Source organism: Cherax quadricarinatus, chromosome 52, assembly GCF_038502225.1.
Source record: "Cherax quadricarinatus isolate ZL_2023a chromosome 52, ASM3850222v1, whole genome shotgun sequence".
NCBI classification, from domain to species: domain Eukaryota; kingdom Metazoa; phylum Arthropoda; class Malacostraca; order Decapoda; family Parastacidae; genus Cherax; species Cherax quadricarinatus.
The window spans coordinates 15,241,446-15,257,202 of record NC_091343.1 but is presented as its reverse complement, the minus strand read 5'-3'; positions in this window follow the sequence as shown (position 1 = coordinate 15,257,202).

Here is a 15,757-nt window from a genome sequence, read left to right as displayed (position 1 = left end):
GGAAGTGAACATACATATTTAGATTCTTGGAAGTGGTAGTGTCAGCAGACAAGTTTATGAAATACAGGGAAAAAAGATAAGTGAAGTGGGGTCACAAGGGTATAATCCAGAGGGCTAAGGAGCTGTTGAGGCAGTATAGGCATGTGGAGATTGGAGGGAGATAGGATGATGAAGAGTAAATAAATCTGGGGTAGGTCGGAGGGGTAGGGGGTCGTTCTAGGAATAGTTGGAGGGAAGGGGTAAAAGGGGTTTTTAAGTTGTATGGGCCTGAGCATTTAGTAGGCTTCTGTAAGCCTGTTATATAGGAGTCAACAGAGACCAGTAAATTTTAATGGACATCCTGTTGGAGTGTGAGCAAGTTAACTTTTATTTGGGGATTCAAGGAAACTGGTTAGCCAGACTGGAGTCTTGAAGGTGAAAAACGCAGTGCCTGCATTCTGAAGTTGGGATGGGGATGTTACAGTTGGAGGGGTAATCTGATCATGATGTCAGCAACACTATTGGAAAGATGGGTATTAAGTGAATGATGATGAATGTGTTTTCATTTTTGGGTCACTCTGCCCTGGCTGTTGAGAAAATATACATGCATACATACTGTATATGTAGGCACTAATTAGTAAAAAGAGAAAATTACTACAGATTTTATGAAGTATTAAGAGTACCTCATGATATGCACTGTACATGCATGTTAGGATGTGTCTTTTTTTAAATGTATATGAAGGACTTTTAGTTCAAGCTGCATGCAGATTACTTGGAAAACAAGACACGTATGTAGTTTTGTCTAGTATATTGTATAAATTTTCTGTGTTATTAGCTTCTCAAGTTATTGGCCTTCATTTTCATAATATTCAGCTGAAAAATAATGTACTGTAACTGCATGGGTGAATTATTAAATTTAAAAAAGGTATAACGAGTTGAGCACTTCCTACTAGTCTCTGCCATCATATTTTACCTAGTTATGTTTATCATAATTAAAAAAATATTTGTATAACAGTATATTGACCCAAGTAGGTTTAGCACTTTTTGATTATTATTATAATGTATAGCAGTATCTGAATTATAGAATTACGTACGTATATGAATGCTGCATGGCAATGCTCTGCTTAGTGTCAGATGTATATGCAAGAGAAATGTGCTAAGCAAAATTTACTGTTAACAAAACCCATATTTCCAGATGCATTATATATGTTATAATCATACATGATATGCAGTAAAATAAATCAGTACTGTTTATGTATCTTTCTTTTTAAATAAAAATTTTTTACTATCACATTAACACCAATGGCCTACAGGCAAGAAATGGAAATGGAAATGCAATCTCCACAAATTAAAGTTAAAAGATTGCTCACTGGAGAAATATGGAGGTTTGATGAGTTAGATACTACTGTACAGTGTATATACTTTTGAGAAGATGGAGGTAGATTTAACAACTGTTTTTGACAAAATTTTTGAAAATTTAAAAAAAATCTCACATGCATTTGTTTTGCATGTGGTGGGCTTTTTTTTTTTTTAATTGGTCAATCGATTTTTTTAAAGTGGTAATGAGAAGCGGTTACCACGTTATTGGAAAAAAAAAAAAAAAATAGTTTCAGCAAAGCAATTGAAATTTTTTTTGACAAAGTAATCCTATGGTAAATATATTCTTAATAAAATTTCAGCTGTATGAAAATACAAAAATACAGCAATTTCCAATTCAAGATTTTAGAAAAATGCCGATTTTTTTTTTTTATCAAATTGATACTTTATTTAGTAAGCATTCCAATTTATTGTCTAATTCCTGAAAATTTTATTTCCAGGTACATTTTTTTTTTCAAAAAAAAAAAAAAAAAAATAAAAAAAAAAAAAAAAAAAAAAAAATATTAATAATAATAATAATAATGGGAGTATTACATATAGGAAATTTAATATAATAAAAACAATGAGTGAGAGCAAGGTATTCAGGGAAACCACTTAACCCTTTGACTGTTTTGGTCGTATATATACGTCTTACGAGCCACCGTGTTTGACATATATATACTTAAAAAATTCTGGCGGCTTCAAATCAAGCAGGAGAAAGCTGGTAGGCCCCCATGCGAGAGAATGGGTCTGTGTGGTCAGTGTGCACCATATAAAAAAAATCCTGCAGCACGCAGTGCATGACTTTGTGGTGTACTTTTCTATAGTATTTATGGTTGTATTCTCGTTTTCTTGGTCTCATTTGATAGAATGGAATACACATTATAGAAATAGAGGTGATTTGATTCATTTTACTTTAAAAAGAACCTTGAAATGGAGCTCAAAGTAGGGGAAATGTTTGATTTTTGCCGATGTTCAAAAGTAAACAAATAATGTCATTGTCCAATAAATGTCCAACTAGCCATTCTAATATGCAGTCATGAATAGGGTGACATTATTTATACAATTATTACAATATTTCAGTTGTCTGCATAACAGTAAATCTTCTATTTTTTGTTTGAAAAAAAAAATCAAAATAGAAAGCAAGAGTAATATCAGAGGGGCCTGGAGACATGAGTGATGAACAAAGAAAATGTTACTGTAGAGCCAGGAATGTCTGCATTGTTCATTCTGAACCCTATTTTGAGATGGGCATATTTTTTAATTTGTGTGAAATTGGCCAAATTGCAAATTTCTGACCACGTTATTGGGTAGTTAAAATTGGTAAATGGGCAGTTTTTTTGTACTCAGTCGATAGAACAAATGGAGTTCTAAAGAAATAGCCGAGTTTGGTCGACTGCAATAATGGAATTAGCCGAAAATAGAGCTCAAAGTGGGTGAAATCGCCGATTCGTAAATATCGCCGAGGTCGCTAACTTCACAAGTGCGTAATTCTGTAAGTTTTCCATCAAATTTCATTCTTTTGGTGTTATTACCGTCGGGAAAAAATTCTCTATTATTTCATAGGATTTTTTTTTTTTTTTTTTTTTTCAAAAAATTTTCGACACCAGGAGACACCTCAGGATTTGGGGTTTCGACAGCCAAGGGGTTAACTGGACTGGAGTCCTGTAGGTGCAGAGTAGAGCGCCTGTACTCAGAATGAGGAGTGGGGATGTATTTAAAGAAAAAGTCAGCAATTGAGCTGCTGAACCTTGAGGTGTACTGCAACCTATAGGGTCATCAAACCTGCTCCACTAAATATTTTGGTATTATGGCTAGTTTGATTTTGCATCTTATTTGCTAGTGAAGCAAATATAACAATCCTACAATTAAATTTTTTCCATACTAAAAATTAACAAATGCTTTACTTCTGTGACTGATAAGTTATTGAAGTTTTTACATAGTATACATATTATTATAATCAAAAAGAAGCGCTAAGCCACAAGGGCTATACAGCGCTGCAGGGTAGGGAAGGAAGCGAGGGTATTGGATGGCAGAAGGGAGGAGGGATAATCAGTAGGTTACAGAAAACAGCGGGGCAGGGGATAGTATGGGGGTAGAGGGTAGCAAGAGATTGAAGTAGAAAGGGCTGAAGGTATCAGAATTTGTGAAGTAAGCCAGTTGTTGTCAAAAAGTCAATGAGAGAGTCTGGATGAAAGGTGGGTCCATCAGCGAGAAGGGAGGGTAAAGAGAGAGCAGAGGAGCGAAGATGACGACGGAGGTAAATTCTGAGTGCTCGTTGATAAAGTGGGCAGTCCAACAGAATGTGGCTGACTGATAATGGAACTTGGCAATTCTCACAGAGAGGAGCAGGGCGCCTCTCCATGAGATATCCATGAGTAAGACGAGTATGGCCAATGCGAAGACGGGAGAGAGTAGTCTCCCAACCTCGACACTGGTGATAAGAAGATGGCCAGTAACCTATACTCGGTTTAATAGATTGAAGTTTGCTGCCGAGCATAGTAGACCAACGTTGTTGCCAACGGGTGTGAAGGTGGGAAGATATTGCAGCAAAATAGTCCGTAAATGGAATACGTCTACATGAAACTGGTAGGTCATGTACTGCTGACCGCGCAGCAGTGTCTGCCTGTTCATTGCCCTGTACGTCAACATGACCAGGGACCCAACAAAAAACAATATCTTCATGCTTGGTAAAGATGCGGCATAGCCAAAGTTGGATACGGAGGACTAAGGGGTGAGGTGTATCAAATTTCTGTATAGCCTGTAAAGCACTAAGGGAGTCTGAGACAACCACAAATGATGACACAGGCATAGATGCAATACGGATAAGTGCTGTAAGGATGGTATACAATTCAGCAGTAAAAATACTAGCCGAAGATAGTAAATGCCCTTGTACGACACTGTCCGGAAACACTGTTGCGAATCCTATGCCGTCAGAAGACTTGGAGCCATCTGTGTACACAGCAATGGCATGAGAATGAGAGTGAAAGTGGTCAAGAAAAAGAGAGAGGGAAGCGACCGTAGACAGTTGGGCTTTCGAGCAAGGGAGAGAGAAAGAACAGACTCGAACAGCTGGAACTTCCCAGGGGGGTAGGGAAAAGCGAGATGCTACATGTACATAGAAAGGTGGTAATTGAAGAGAAGACAAGAGCTAATGAAGACGTTGAGAGAAGGGACGGAGTAAACAGGGGCAGCGAACAAATAAAGAATGTCTACTAATATCAGTGACCATTCTATAAATGGAAGGATTGCGGAGATCATGAGAGCGTACATAGTAGTGAAGGCAATGGGCATCACGGCGATCGGATAAGGATGGAATGTTCGCTTCTGCATAGAGGCTCTCGACAGGGGAAGAGCGAAAAGCACCAAGGCATAAACGTAATCCTTGGTGATGAATGGGGTTAAGGCTAGAGAGAGTAGCAGGAGATGCCGCTGAATAGATCTGGTCACCATTATCAAGTTTCGATAAAATAAGGGTGGAATGTAGGCGAAGGAGGGTTCGACGATCAGCTCCCCATGAAAGATGAGCAAGGGTTTTAAGAAGGTTCAGCTGGCTGTGACAAGTTGCCTTCAGAGAGGTAATGTGAGGTTTCCAGGATAACCTATGATCAAAGAGGAGGCCCAGAAACTTGACTGTATCACGTTCAGGGATACGGGAGCCATAGAGGTACAAAGGATGATCGGAGATGACAGAGCGTCTAGTGAAAGTAATTTGGTGAGTTTTAGTGCTGGAAAATTTAAACCCATGTGTGGTGGCCCAATTGGAAACACGGTCGACTGCATGCTGGAGAGAAACTGTAATAACGTGACAGTCAGCGCCTGCACAGGCAATAGCGAAGTCATCAACATAGAGTGATGACCAAATATTTGATGGAAGACTAGAGGCCAAATCATTAATAGCAAGGAGAAAAAGTGTTGTGCTCAGAACACATCCCTGGGGGACACCTTCAGCTTGGATAAAGTCCGGGGAGAGCACATTATTAACCCTAACACGGAAATGCCTGTCAGTTAAAAAGTTCTTAAGGAAGGATGGTAGATTGCCTCGAAGGCCTAAGGAGTGGGCTTGGGCTAAAATATTATACCTCCAAGTTGTGTCATATGCCTTCTCAAGGTCAAAAAATATGGCAATAACTGAGTGGTTATTCGCAAAGGCATTACGAACATACGTATCCAAGCGTAGTAAGGGGTCTATGGTAGAACGTCCCTTACGAAAGCCATATTGACGAGTGGAGAGACTGTTGTGTGTCTCTAAATACCGCACTAAACGTCTATTTACTAGGCATTCCATCACTTTGCAAACTGCACTGGTAAGAGCAATGGGACGATAGTGGGAGGTTTCATGTCCCGTAGTGCCTGGTTTGCGGAAAGGGAGAACAATGGCGGATTTCCACAGCTGTGGAAGAACTCCTTGTGACCAAATAAGATTGTAAAGGCGTAATAGGACTGCAAGGGCTGACCGATTTAAATGTTGTAGCATACGAATATGAATGTCGTCGGGCCCAGCTGCCGATGATCGGCAGGCTGAGAGTGTTGCCTCCAGTTCTTGAAGTGTAAAAGGCACATTATACTGTTCTTCTCTGAGAGAAGAAAAGTCCAAGGGTGCTAACTCTCTGGCAGACTTTGAGGAAAGAAATGAGGGGCATAGATGGAGTCCCTGAGAAATACGGACCAGATGATTGCCAATTTCATTGGCAACATCTAGTGGGTTTGCTATATCAACACCGGCAACCCGCAGAACAGGAGCCGGGTCAGGAGAATATTTACCACTCAGTTTTCGTACTTTTTTCCAGACTGCACTCATAGAGGAAGCAGAGGTGATGGTGGAGACAATCTCGCCAGCAAGTGCGTTTAGCGTCACGGATGACAAGGCGAGCGATTGCACGCTTCTGCTTAAAATCAAGAAGTCTCTCTGTGGTTCTATTGTACCGGTACCTGCCCCATGCAGCGCGTTTCAAACGTACTGCATGAGCACAAGCAGGAGACCACCAAGGCACGCATTTCTGAGAATGCCTGCCTGAAGTTTGGGGTATAGAATGAGAAGCTGCGGTTAAAACGGAGGACGAGAAGAGGTGTAAAAGCTCATCGATGGAGGACGAAGAAGGAACCTCTCTAAAGACAGTTAGGTGTGAGTAAAGGTTTCAATTTGCCTGCTCAAATTGCCAGTGTGGGATGCGAAGAGGTGGTGAATATGAAGGGGAAATGATCGCTGTCATGTAAGTCCGGAAGAACAGACCAAGTGAAGTCTAATGCTGCGGAGGAAGAGCAGACTGATAGATCGATGCAAGAGAGAGTGTGAGTCCGAGGATCAAAATGGGTGTGAGTACCTGTATTTAAAACATGGAGGGGGTGGGTGGCAAGAAAAGCCTCTAACTGAATGCCATGGGAATCACAGTGAGACCCCCCCCAGAGGAAATGGTGGGCATTAAAATCACCAAGTAACAGAATCGGTGGTGGTAATGACGAAACAAGAAAGGCAATATCCGGAATAGATAATGCCCGAGAAGGAGAGAGATATAAAGAATAGAGCGTATACCACCTATGCAAGTGGATACGGGCTGCTGTGTAATGCAGCGAAGTACAAACAAATAGCTGATGGTACGGAATATCAGTGCGTAGAAGAAGGGCACTTTCATTAAAGGTCCCATCAGGAAAAGGATCTGAAGAATACAATAAATTATAGCCTGAGATGGGAGAGATAACAGCAGAGTGTAATTTTGGTTCCTGTAAGCAAACACCAACAGGGGAAAACTGGGAGAGTAACATCTGAAGCTCACCCCGATTACCCCTGAGGCCACGTATATTCCACTGTAAATAGGTCATGATTGGCAATGATAAAGATACCTGAAATCCGCAGGTAAGGGTTCCTACGGACTAGAGGGGTTAGAAAAGTCCACATGCGGAGGCAGTGGAAAACGTTCAAGCAGCGAAGGAACGGTGCGCTGTGAAGAAAGGAGTTGCGCAGATGGAGTAGAGGAGAGAGAAGGAGCGGAGGGTGGATCAGTGTGCATTGATGGTTTGGTCTCTGCAATATATTCAGAGATTGCTTCAAGTGTTTCAGAATTCAGAGACGTCGTATGGGAGACAATATTGGAAATGGTAGGGTGAGGATGAGTAAAGATTGGAACTGTAATGGACTGTACCAAGGTAGGGGGGGGGGCGAAAGGGTGGAGGGAACTGGAGAAGCGTGGAAGGGGACAGAAGAGGCAGGAACCTGGGAGGTGGCAGAAGATGAAGAAACTTGGGAGGGAACAGGGGAGGAAGGTACAGTACGAGGAGGAGGGTGAACCTCTACACTTGTAACAGAGCCAGTGAGAGGGGGAGAACCAGGTACAGAGACAGGGAAGGGAAAATAAGGAGGTGGAAGATGGGTAGGAGGTGTTAACGGACCTTTTTTTGACTTTTGAGAAGTAGAGGGACGATTGGGAGGAGGTGTCATACGAGATCTCGTCGCTACTGAGGCTTGTGAGAGAGAACACGAAGAAGCGAGATCAGACTGAGACGTTGAAGTAGGGACGTCTGAGCCGAGGACAGCAAAAGAATTAGCTACAGGAGTGACTATGGGAGAGGTAACCACAGAGGTGGGTGCAGAAGATGGGATACCAGAAGTGGGGGGACGTTTTGAAACACGGGAATAAGAAACACGAGGTAGTCTCCCTTGGAGGCAGAGATGAGAAACTGCCATGGCATAAGGGAGACCTTCTGCCTTTTTGAGGTAACGGATTTCCCGCTCGTTTAAGTAGACTTGATAACAGCGAGAGTACGAAGGGTGAGCCTCATGACAATTAAGGCAAGAGGGAGGTCGATTGCAAGACATATTAGAATGGTCATCGGCACCACAGACTGGGCATTCGGCGATAGATCTGCAATATTTCGCTGGATGGCCAAATCGCCAGCAATTTCTACACTGTTGCGGTGTAGGGATCACCTTTCGAACTTGTAACCGATGTCCTGCTACATAAACTGAGGATGGGAGTTCACGGCTGTCAAAAGTTAAACGAGCCACATAGCTAGGGTATCGTCTCCGCCCGCGGGCAGGAAGAACGTAAGTGTCTACCTTGAGGATTGGGAGATCTTGGAGTTCCAGCTGTTCAAGAATGTCAGTGCCACATGTCTGGAAATTTTGTTGAACTATGGTATGGGGCAGAATGACGGTACCACTACAAGATTTGAGGGAATGATGCTTTTCAATAGTGACAGGAACAGTATCGATATGGGAAAGACGAGAAAGCTCATGAGCCTGGGTAGCATTCTGTATGGTGATGATGCGCGTACCGCTCTTAAGAGCATGAAAAGAAATATCTTTACCAACATGGCGTAGGAGTGCCTTGCCAATACTGTGGTCAGAAAGATAGGCAGTAGAGGAAGTCGGTCGTAAAGTGAAGAATTTAGTCCATTGTGCAGTCTGAAACTGAGCGTGGAAAGGTAGTGAAGGACATGTCGATCTTTTCTGAGAAGAACGAGAAGGTGGAGAAGTATCATCAGCAGGTAATTGTCGTTGGCGTTTAGGCGTGGGACCAGAGTTGGTCCGACGTGGAACGGGCCGGCGATTTGAAAATTGCCGCACCGTAGAGGGAGAGGCCGGAAGCATAGTCAGAGGAGAGCGAAGGTCAGATAAATCGAAGGAGTCAGTCGAGGCCTCAGTACCTGAAGCGGGTGAGGAAACAGCACAGGCAAGAGGTACAGAAGCATGAGGAGTGTCCGAAGAGTGGTCAGAACGGGGTGTGGTATCAAGAAGGGGCCCGGGGGTAGCAGGTTCATGGACTAGGGCTGCCATGGTTAGGTTACTTCTTTCTTTTTGTTTTTAAGAAAAAAAAAAGAAAGAAAATAAAAAAAAAAAGAATAAAAAAAAGGGGGGACTGGGGAGGGATAGTTCCTAGGAGGAATGAAAGGGCCAGAAATCTCCCTCCGCGCCCAAGAGGACCTCAGCACCGCAAGTAGCGCAGATGCAGCACGGAACCCATGCCATACCCTACCCATCATGCCAGTAAACCGGCAATCCGGGATAGCAACCTCACATCTGCCGAGCTACCTCGGTGGACAAAAGAGAGGGCGGCCGGAAATCCGCCACAAAGCATACCTCCTTCGGCCACCACCCCCGGAATCCGAAAGGTGGCTTCCAGAGATACACCAGTCACCCGAGAGACACCCAAAGCCACCCTCCGGGATACCGGAGAGGGATCAGGACATCCCCAGGCAATCCAGATTCCACGGCAAACTACGCCACCGCCAAGAACCTCAACGGAATGGGATGGACCCCGGTACCCTTTCCCCTACCTAGGAACTAGCGTGCCTGTGGGGGGGGGAAACCAAAGGCCAAAAGGGAGGGGTGGGGAGGAGGAGGAGGAGGAAAAAAAAAAGGGGAGGATGGGATAGGGAATGGGGGATTGGGGGGTAATTAGGTTCGGTCTGAGGAAGTAGACCGACAGGTCTAATTCCTCAGACCAAGAGCCTCTTCACCACGCCAAGGAGCCCCCCTTGAAGAGGCATAGTATACATAAATAATCCCGCACGTAGGAAAATAGTCCAAGTTGCACCGAAACATTGTCTTAAGTTTGCCTCCTACATGCAGGTTATTTGTGTATTGTTTTAACAATATTGTGCCTTATTTTATTTTATTTTTTTTTAGATCTTGTGTGTTCGAAGGGGCAAGTTGTAGCTCCTGGCCTCAACCTCTTCATGGTTGGGGCCAGGAGGTACAACCTCACAGATTCCTGGCCTTCAGGATTCATTTATATTTACTGTAGAAACAGCATAAACTGTTTGCCTCCATACCTCTTCTGTTTGCTCCATCTACTCATCACCATAAAGCTGAAAAAATGCTTCTTAATATCCCTCTAGTTTATCTGCACCAGTAGCTGCCATCTGTGCCCCCTTGGTAACCCTCTTCTCTAGCATCAGAATATTTTGTATGCTATACTCCTGTCCCCTCCAACCCTCCTCTCTCCAATCATCCTTTCTTCTAGGGTTACTGGGTCATATTTCTTTAAGCTTACCTCATCTCAAACCTTTGGTTCTTCAAGTTCCTTTATATTCTTGATATGGTGAGAACTCCATGTTGGTGCCAAACACATGAAAATGGGACTATGTTAAGTAAAAGGACACAAATGCAACTAATGTGACATTTTGTGGCAACATTTTGCTCTCCAGGAGCTTTATCAAGCTGTTACAAACAATACATGGACACATCACAGTCTCTGCTGCTAATACTATGCAAGTTCATTACAGAGGAGGAACACTGAAACAAACCTATTCAAATCCAACTGCCAATACTTGCCTAACCTATTTTTATACTACCCAAGTACACCTACCATCTGACTTACGACCTGCTCGACTTACGACCGTGTTTTTTATGCCAAATTTCTGGGAAATAAACAACTATTTGTGTTGTACACAGTGTTTATCCTAAACCTTAGAGTATAAAATACAGTACTAACAGCATAAAAAGTAAAGTAAAACATGAAATACCAAAATAAAACAATAAAATAAAGTCATTACAAAAATGTTTTATTGATATTCAGTAGTAAAGTTCGACTTACGACCATTTCGACTTACGACCGGTTTCTCGGAACCGAACTCGGTCGTAAGTCGGATGGTAGGTGTAATAGCTTTTATAACCTTTTACTTATGTGCAAGTTGATTGTTTTACCATATTCTATTACTACTACAACTAATATTATTACTACTACTACCACTAGTATTACACCTCACTAAGCCTATATACATGTATATCCTGTGTGTCCATGTATTGTTTGTAACAGCTTGATAAAGCTCCTGGAGAGTGAAACGTTGCCACAAAATGTCACATTACTTGCATTTGTGTCCATGTTTGTTGGTAATTCTACCAATATTAATACAAAATGGGACTAGTGTAAATTAAATGTCATAAACGATTTTCTGTTAAGGTTCCTGAAAGCAGTTTGGAATTTAACAATTTTGTACATGCTGACTGATTCACTTTTCATGATATACTTACTCCCAAAACTTTCTTCCATTTAAGAAGTGCCTCTCTAAAGCAATATTCCATATATGGTCTTTAAGCACAAAACTGTTCATCCAGTATAATAGTTAGCATTTTATTCCTCATACTGTTCATAGTTTCTAGCTTAATATTTCTTGGGAAACAACAACTTTTTGGAAATGAAAATAAATACAATTTGCTTATTAATGTTTTTGTGCTTTAATGGCTGATGCCAGACAAAGTAGGGTGACCTGAAGAGTAAAACATTCACCATCTTCCAGTCAACTGCCGTCTTTCCAGAAGTGTGCTGACATCACAATTCGGATTACTCTCCAACAGCAACATCCCCATCCCTCGTCTTAACTTTCTGCGACTATCACAGAAACTTAAAAGATGCAATATACAAGACTGCTGACAAGAAACTGAACTGTATAAGGCCTATGTCCTTTACATGTAAATGAAAGTCCACAGGCAGGTCAATACTTTTGTGCGTGTAGATATGCAAATGTACACTTTCATATTAGTGTTGAGTATGTATACAGTTAAAAGGAGAAAAGAAATTGGTGAATCCTATTATTTTTTTACCATAACTCTTTAATATATAACTTTTACAAACCATACCCTTAATATAAGTTCACTATTCTATCTTCGTTATATTTATTATTTTTTATAAATATCCAATATCATAGAAATTTGGTTATGGCAAAACAGTTTGAACACAACCTTTGTTAAATATAATGAGCAATTAATATACAAAGGCTGCTTTATTTCAATTCATGCTTAAAATGTGAAGACTATCATTACCTAAAATTTTGTCCACTTACAGCTTTTATGTAAAAGAAAGTTCTGATGTTAAACGATACACTGTACTGTATTATTCCTTGAAGAGAAATCACATAAGTAACAGTCTGGAAGGAATTGAAACATTCACAGCCATGTAAACTAGTCTGCCTAATAAATTTTAAACAGGACATTTTTTAAAAGCACTGTAGCAGTAAATGCTGCATTTCAGGCGGCATTATATTTCAACCCATTTCACCTTGCATGGTTTTTATTAGGAATTCAATTTTTTATTAACATTCTCTTATTTTGGAAAATTTTGATTTTAATGATTAAAGGTTAGGTTAAATGAACCTATATAGTATACATATGTATAGTTAACTGTCAATATGCAAATCACAAAAAACAGATGGAACTCATCCGGTAGTGGGGTAGTGCCTTCAAAATATGAGAGCGTTAAAAACACGAAGTTCGTCATGTATCATGTGAGAAATGGCTGTATATTCAAGTAGCAATGATACAAGGTGACATATCTTGTATATGAAAAGAATATTTTATGCTACAGTTGTTAGCTAGCTCTTGCATGTGAGCATCTACCAAGCAACGTACCATAAAAAAAAAAAGCGTAAATGTCTTCTTAATAATACAATTATAATTCCCTTGCAAAATTGTAATCTTAGGTCTACAAAAAATATGAAAACACATATCAGCACACTGAGATCACTTAACCATAACACACATGACCCCTACAGCAGGTAACACTGCAATTACTACAGCTGACTGAAGGAGCAAGTGAAAGCCAAGTCTCCCTATCACAAAGGTGATGCTGGAAAAGCTGATACTACTCTTTGTGACATGGACACCAGACCATAACCCAAACTTATGTTGTATTCCCTAATGCAAAATTGAAGACATTTCCCTTGATAACTGAAAAACAGAATATTAAATATTTTTATTTTTACTGTATTTTCTAAACTCAAGGTCAGGTTAACATGATTTCCCTATGCAATGGGATATCTCAATGTTGCATTCCAACAATATTAAACAGGTAAGCAAACTTAACTCTATGCACAAACTTAAACTACTTAATAACTAGATGGATAAGCACCACTGCAGGGAGTGAATCACATGAGGAGGATACTAGCCACCATTGCCTCCCTGACTGTAAGCTAGGAGGCACTAGCAGCTAGCTGTTACAGCCTGCAATGGCACTGGTAAAAATGGCCTACCTGATACCATTTACCCTACTTAAGCCCCTATTCAGAACATATACAACCTTGGATCATATTTTGACTAGGAAAAATTCTTAACCAAGGATCCAAGTTTGCCCAAAGAGCATTATAATACATTACACATCTATAAAACATGACCAATCAAACAAGACTAAACAAGAGAGACATGAGCAGCAGTAGGCTGAAATCTAACAAACCCAACTATGGCTGATTAACCCTTCACTTACTACAGTGCACCTCAATAAAGGCAAAATCCCTCCCTCAGCCCATGGATGGCACTTTTGCATGAAAATATGATATTTCTCAACATCAGCTTTACCATTATAGAAAAATGCTATCCTGATATTTACTAACAATATTGAAATACATAGTCACTGTATCAAGAGTTTGTATTTCATGTATCTAAGAGGTGATACTTGTTGAAAAAAAAAAAATAACATATGCTTGGACATTTATTAAGATGTTAAATGTTTTGGGACATTAAGATTATGAGAACATGGCTAGTCAATCAGAACCTCAATATACAAATAAATATCAAAAGAAGTGACTAGGTAAAGGACATTCAGAAAATTATATGCAACAATGCTGAACAGATCACTCATGAATTTATCTTAAAATCTAAGTCTTGTCATTGTATCAGCAAATATATCTTTTACTCTGCATAACATTTTAACATTTTATAGCCATATGTGAGATTGAGAGAAGGAAAGGAAGCAAGACAGTTTTGGTTTTGAAAGCACTCACAAAGACTTCCTTTATTAATAGTATGTTTGTTTATATTCAAGTGTCTTTTACTAGCATCTAGATGTATTTATTAGTATTTTTTTATGATGCAATATGCCTATTACTAATGTTTGTGTGATTTATATACTGTAACAAATTAATATTCAGTATATAAATGTGCAATTTTATTAGTTTTACTCCAGTTTAAGTCTGCCTGAAATACTTTGCATAATTAAGTTTTTTTTTTTCCATGTCAGGAATATTTTTATTATTGCAGTTATATTATTATTATAAATTAATTAGAGCAAAAAAAAAAAAAAAAAAAAAAAAGTTTTCTACAAATACTGAAATTAAAAGATTATTGTTTTCTCGACTTCAAACAGCAAGTCTACTAAAAAAAGAAAAAATCCTTTAAACTCATTATCATTGCCATTAAGTACAGCAAATACTATTATATCACTACTGCACAGTATGCCGAATTACTTAAATATTTTCATTACCTTATTTAAAATTAAAACAATTGTTTTATTCCAAATACCATAGTTCAATTCATAAATTAGCCACAACATTCAAATAACAGAAATATGACTAATAGTGCAGTACACTACACTGCACAGAAGAAATGTATACCCCACTGTATGATAATTTGAATGACATGCACACAATCTGCTAATAAACTATGTACCTGGATAATGGTAAAGCATTCAATATTACAAACTTAATTTGGTTTATCTTTTTACTAATTTATGCCATGAACATTATTTGTATACGAATTGCCTCCACAGCTGAAAAACAAAAATTTAAATAAAAGAAATGTTAAAAATTTACAAAAACCAGTAGTGTACAAATGGATTTGCACAAGGTACTTAACTTGGTTCCTCAACAAATTTACCTACTGTAAAAAAATTAACATGTACAAACTCTTAGTCAGCAACTGAAATAAGAAAAAATTTACACCAATTTATGGCTATATACGACGGACAGTTAATAAAACCAAAAAGCATAAAAATACAGTGGACCCTCAACCAGCGATATTAATCCATTCCTGAGAGCTCATCGTTAATCAAAATAATCGTTAGTCAAGTTAATTTTCCCCATAAGAAATAATGGAAATCAAATTAATCCGTGCAAGACACCCCAAAGTACTGAATTTTTTTTTTTTTTTACCACATGAAATATTAATTTTAATACACACAAACTGAAGAAGACATGCACAGTTACATGACACTTACCTTTATTGAAGATCTGGTGATGATTAATGGGATGGGAGGAGGGGAGACCGTTGATCTTGTTAGTGTTTAGAAGGGGAATCCCCTTCCATTAGCACTTGAGGCAGCAAGTCTTTTTCTGGGGTTACTTCCCTTGTTCTTTTAATGCCACTAGGACCAGCTTCAGAGTCACTGGACTTCTGTCGCACAACATATCTGTCCATAGAGGCCTGTACCTCTCGTTCCTTTATCCTAAAGTGTTTCACAACATTGCCAGTGTAATAGTCACCAGCATGGCTTGCAATAGCTGTGTGAGGGTGATTTTCATCAAAAAAGGTTTGCACTTTAAGCCACATTGCACACATTTCCTTAATCTTTGAAGTAGGCAACTTCTTCAATTTCTCTCTCCCCTCCTCCGAAGCAGTTTCCTCAGGTGTGGCCTCGTACTGTTGATGATGATCTAGCAGCTCATCAGTGGTTAGTTCTTCATTGTCCTCCTCCACCAACTCTTCCATATCCTC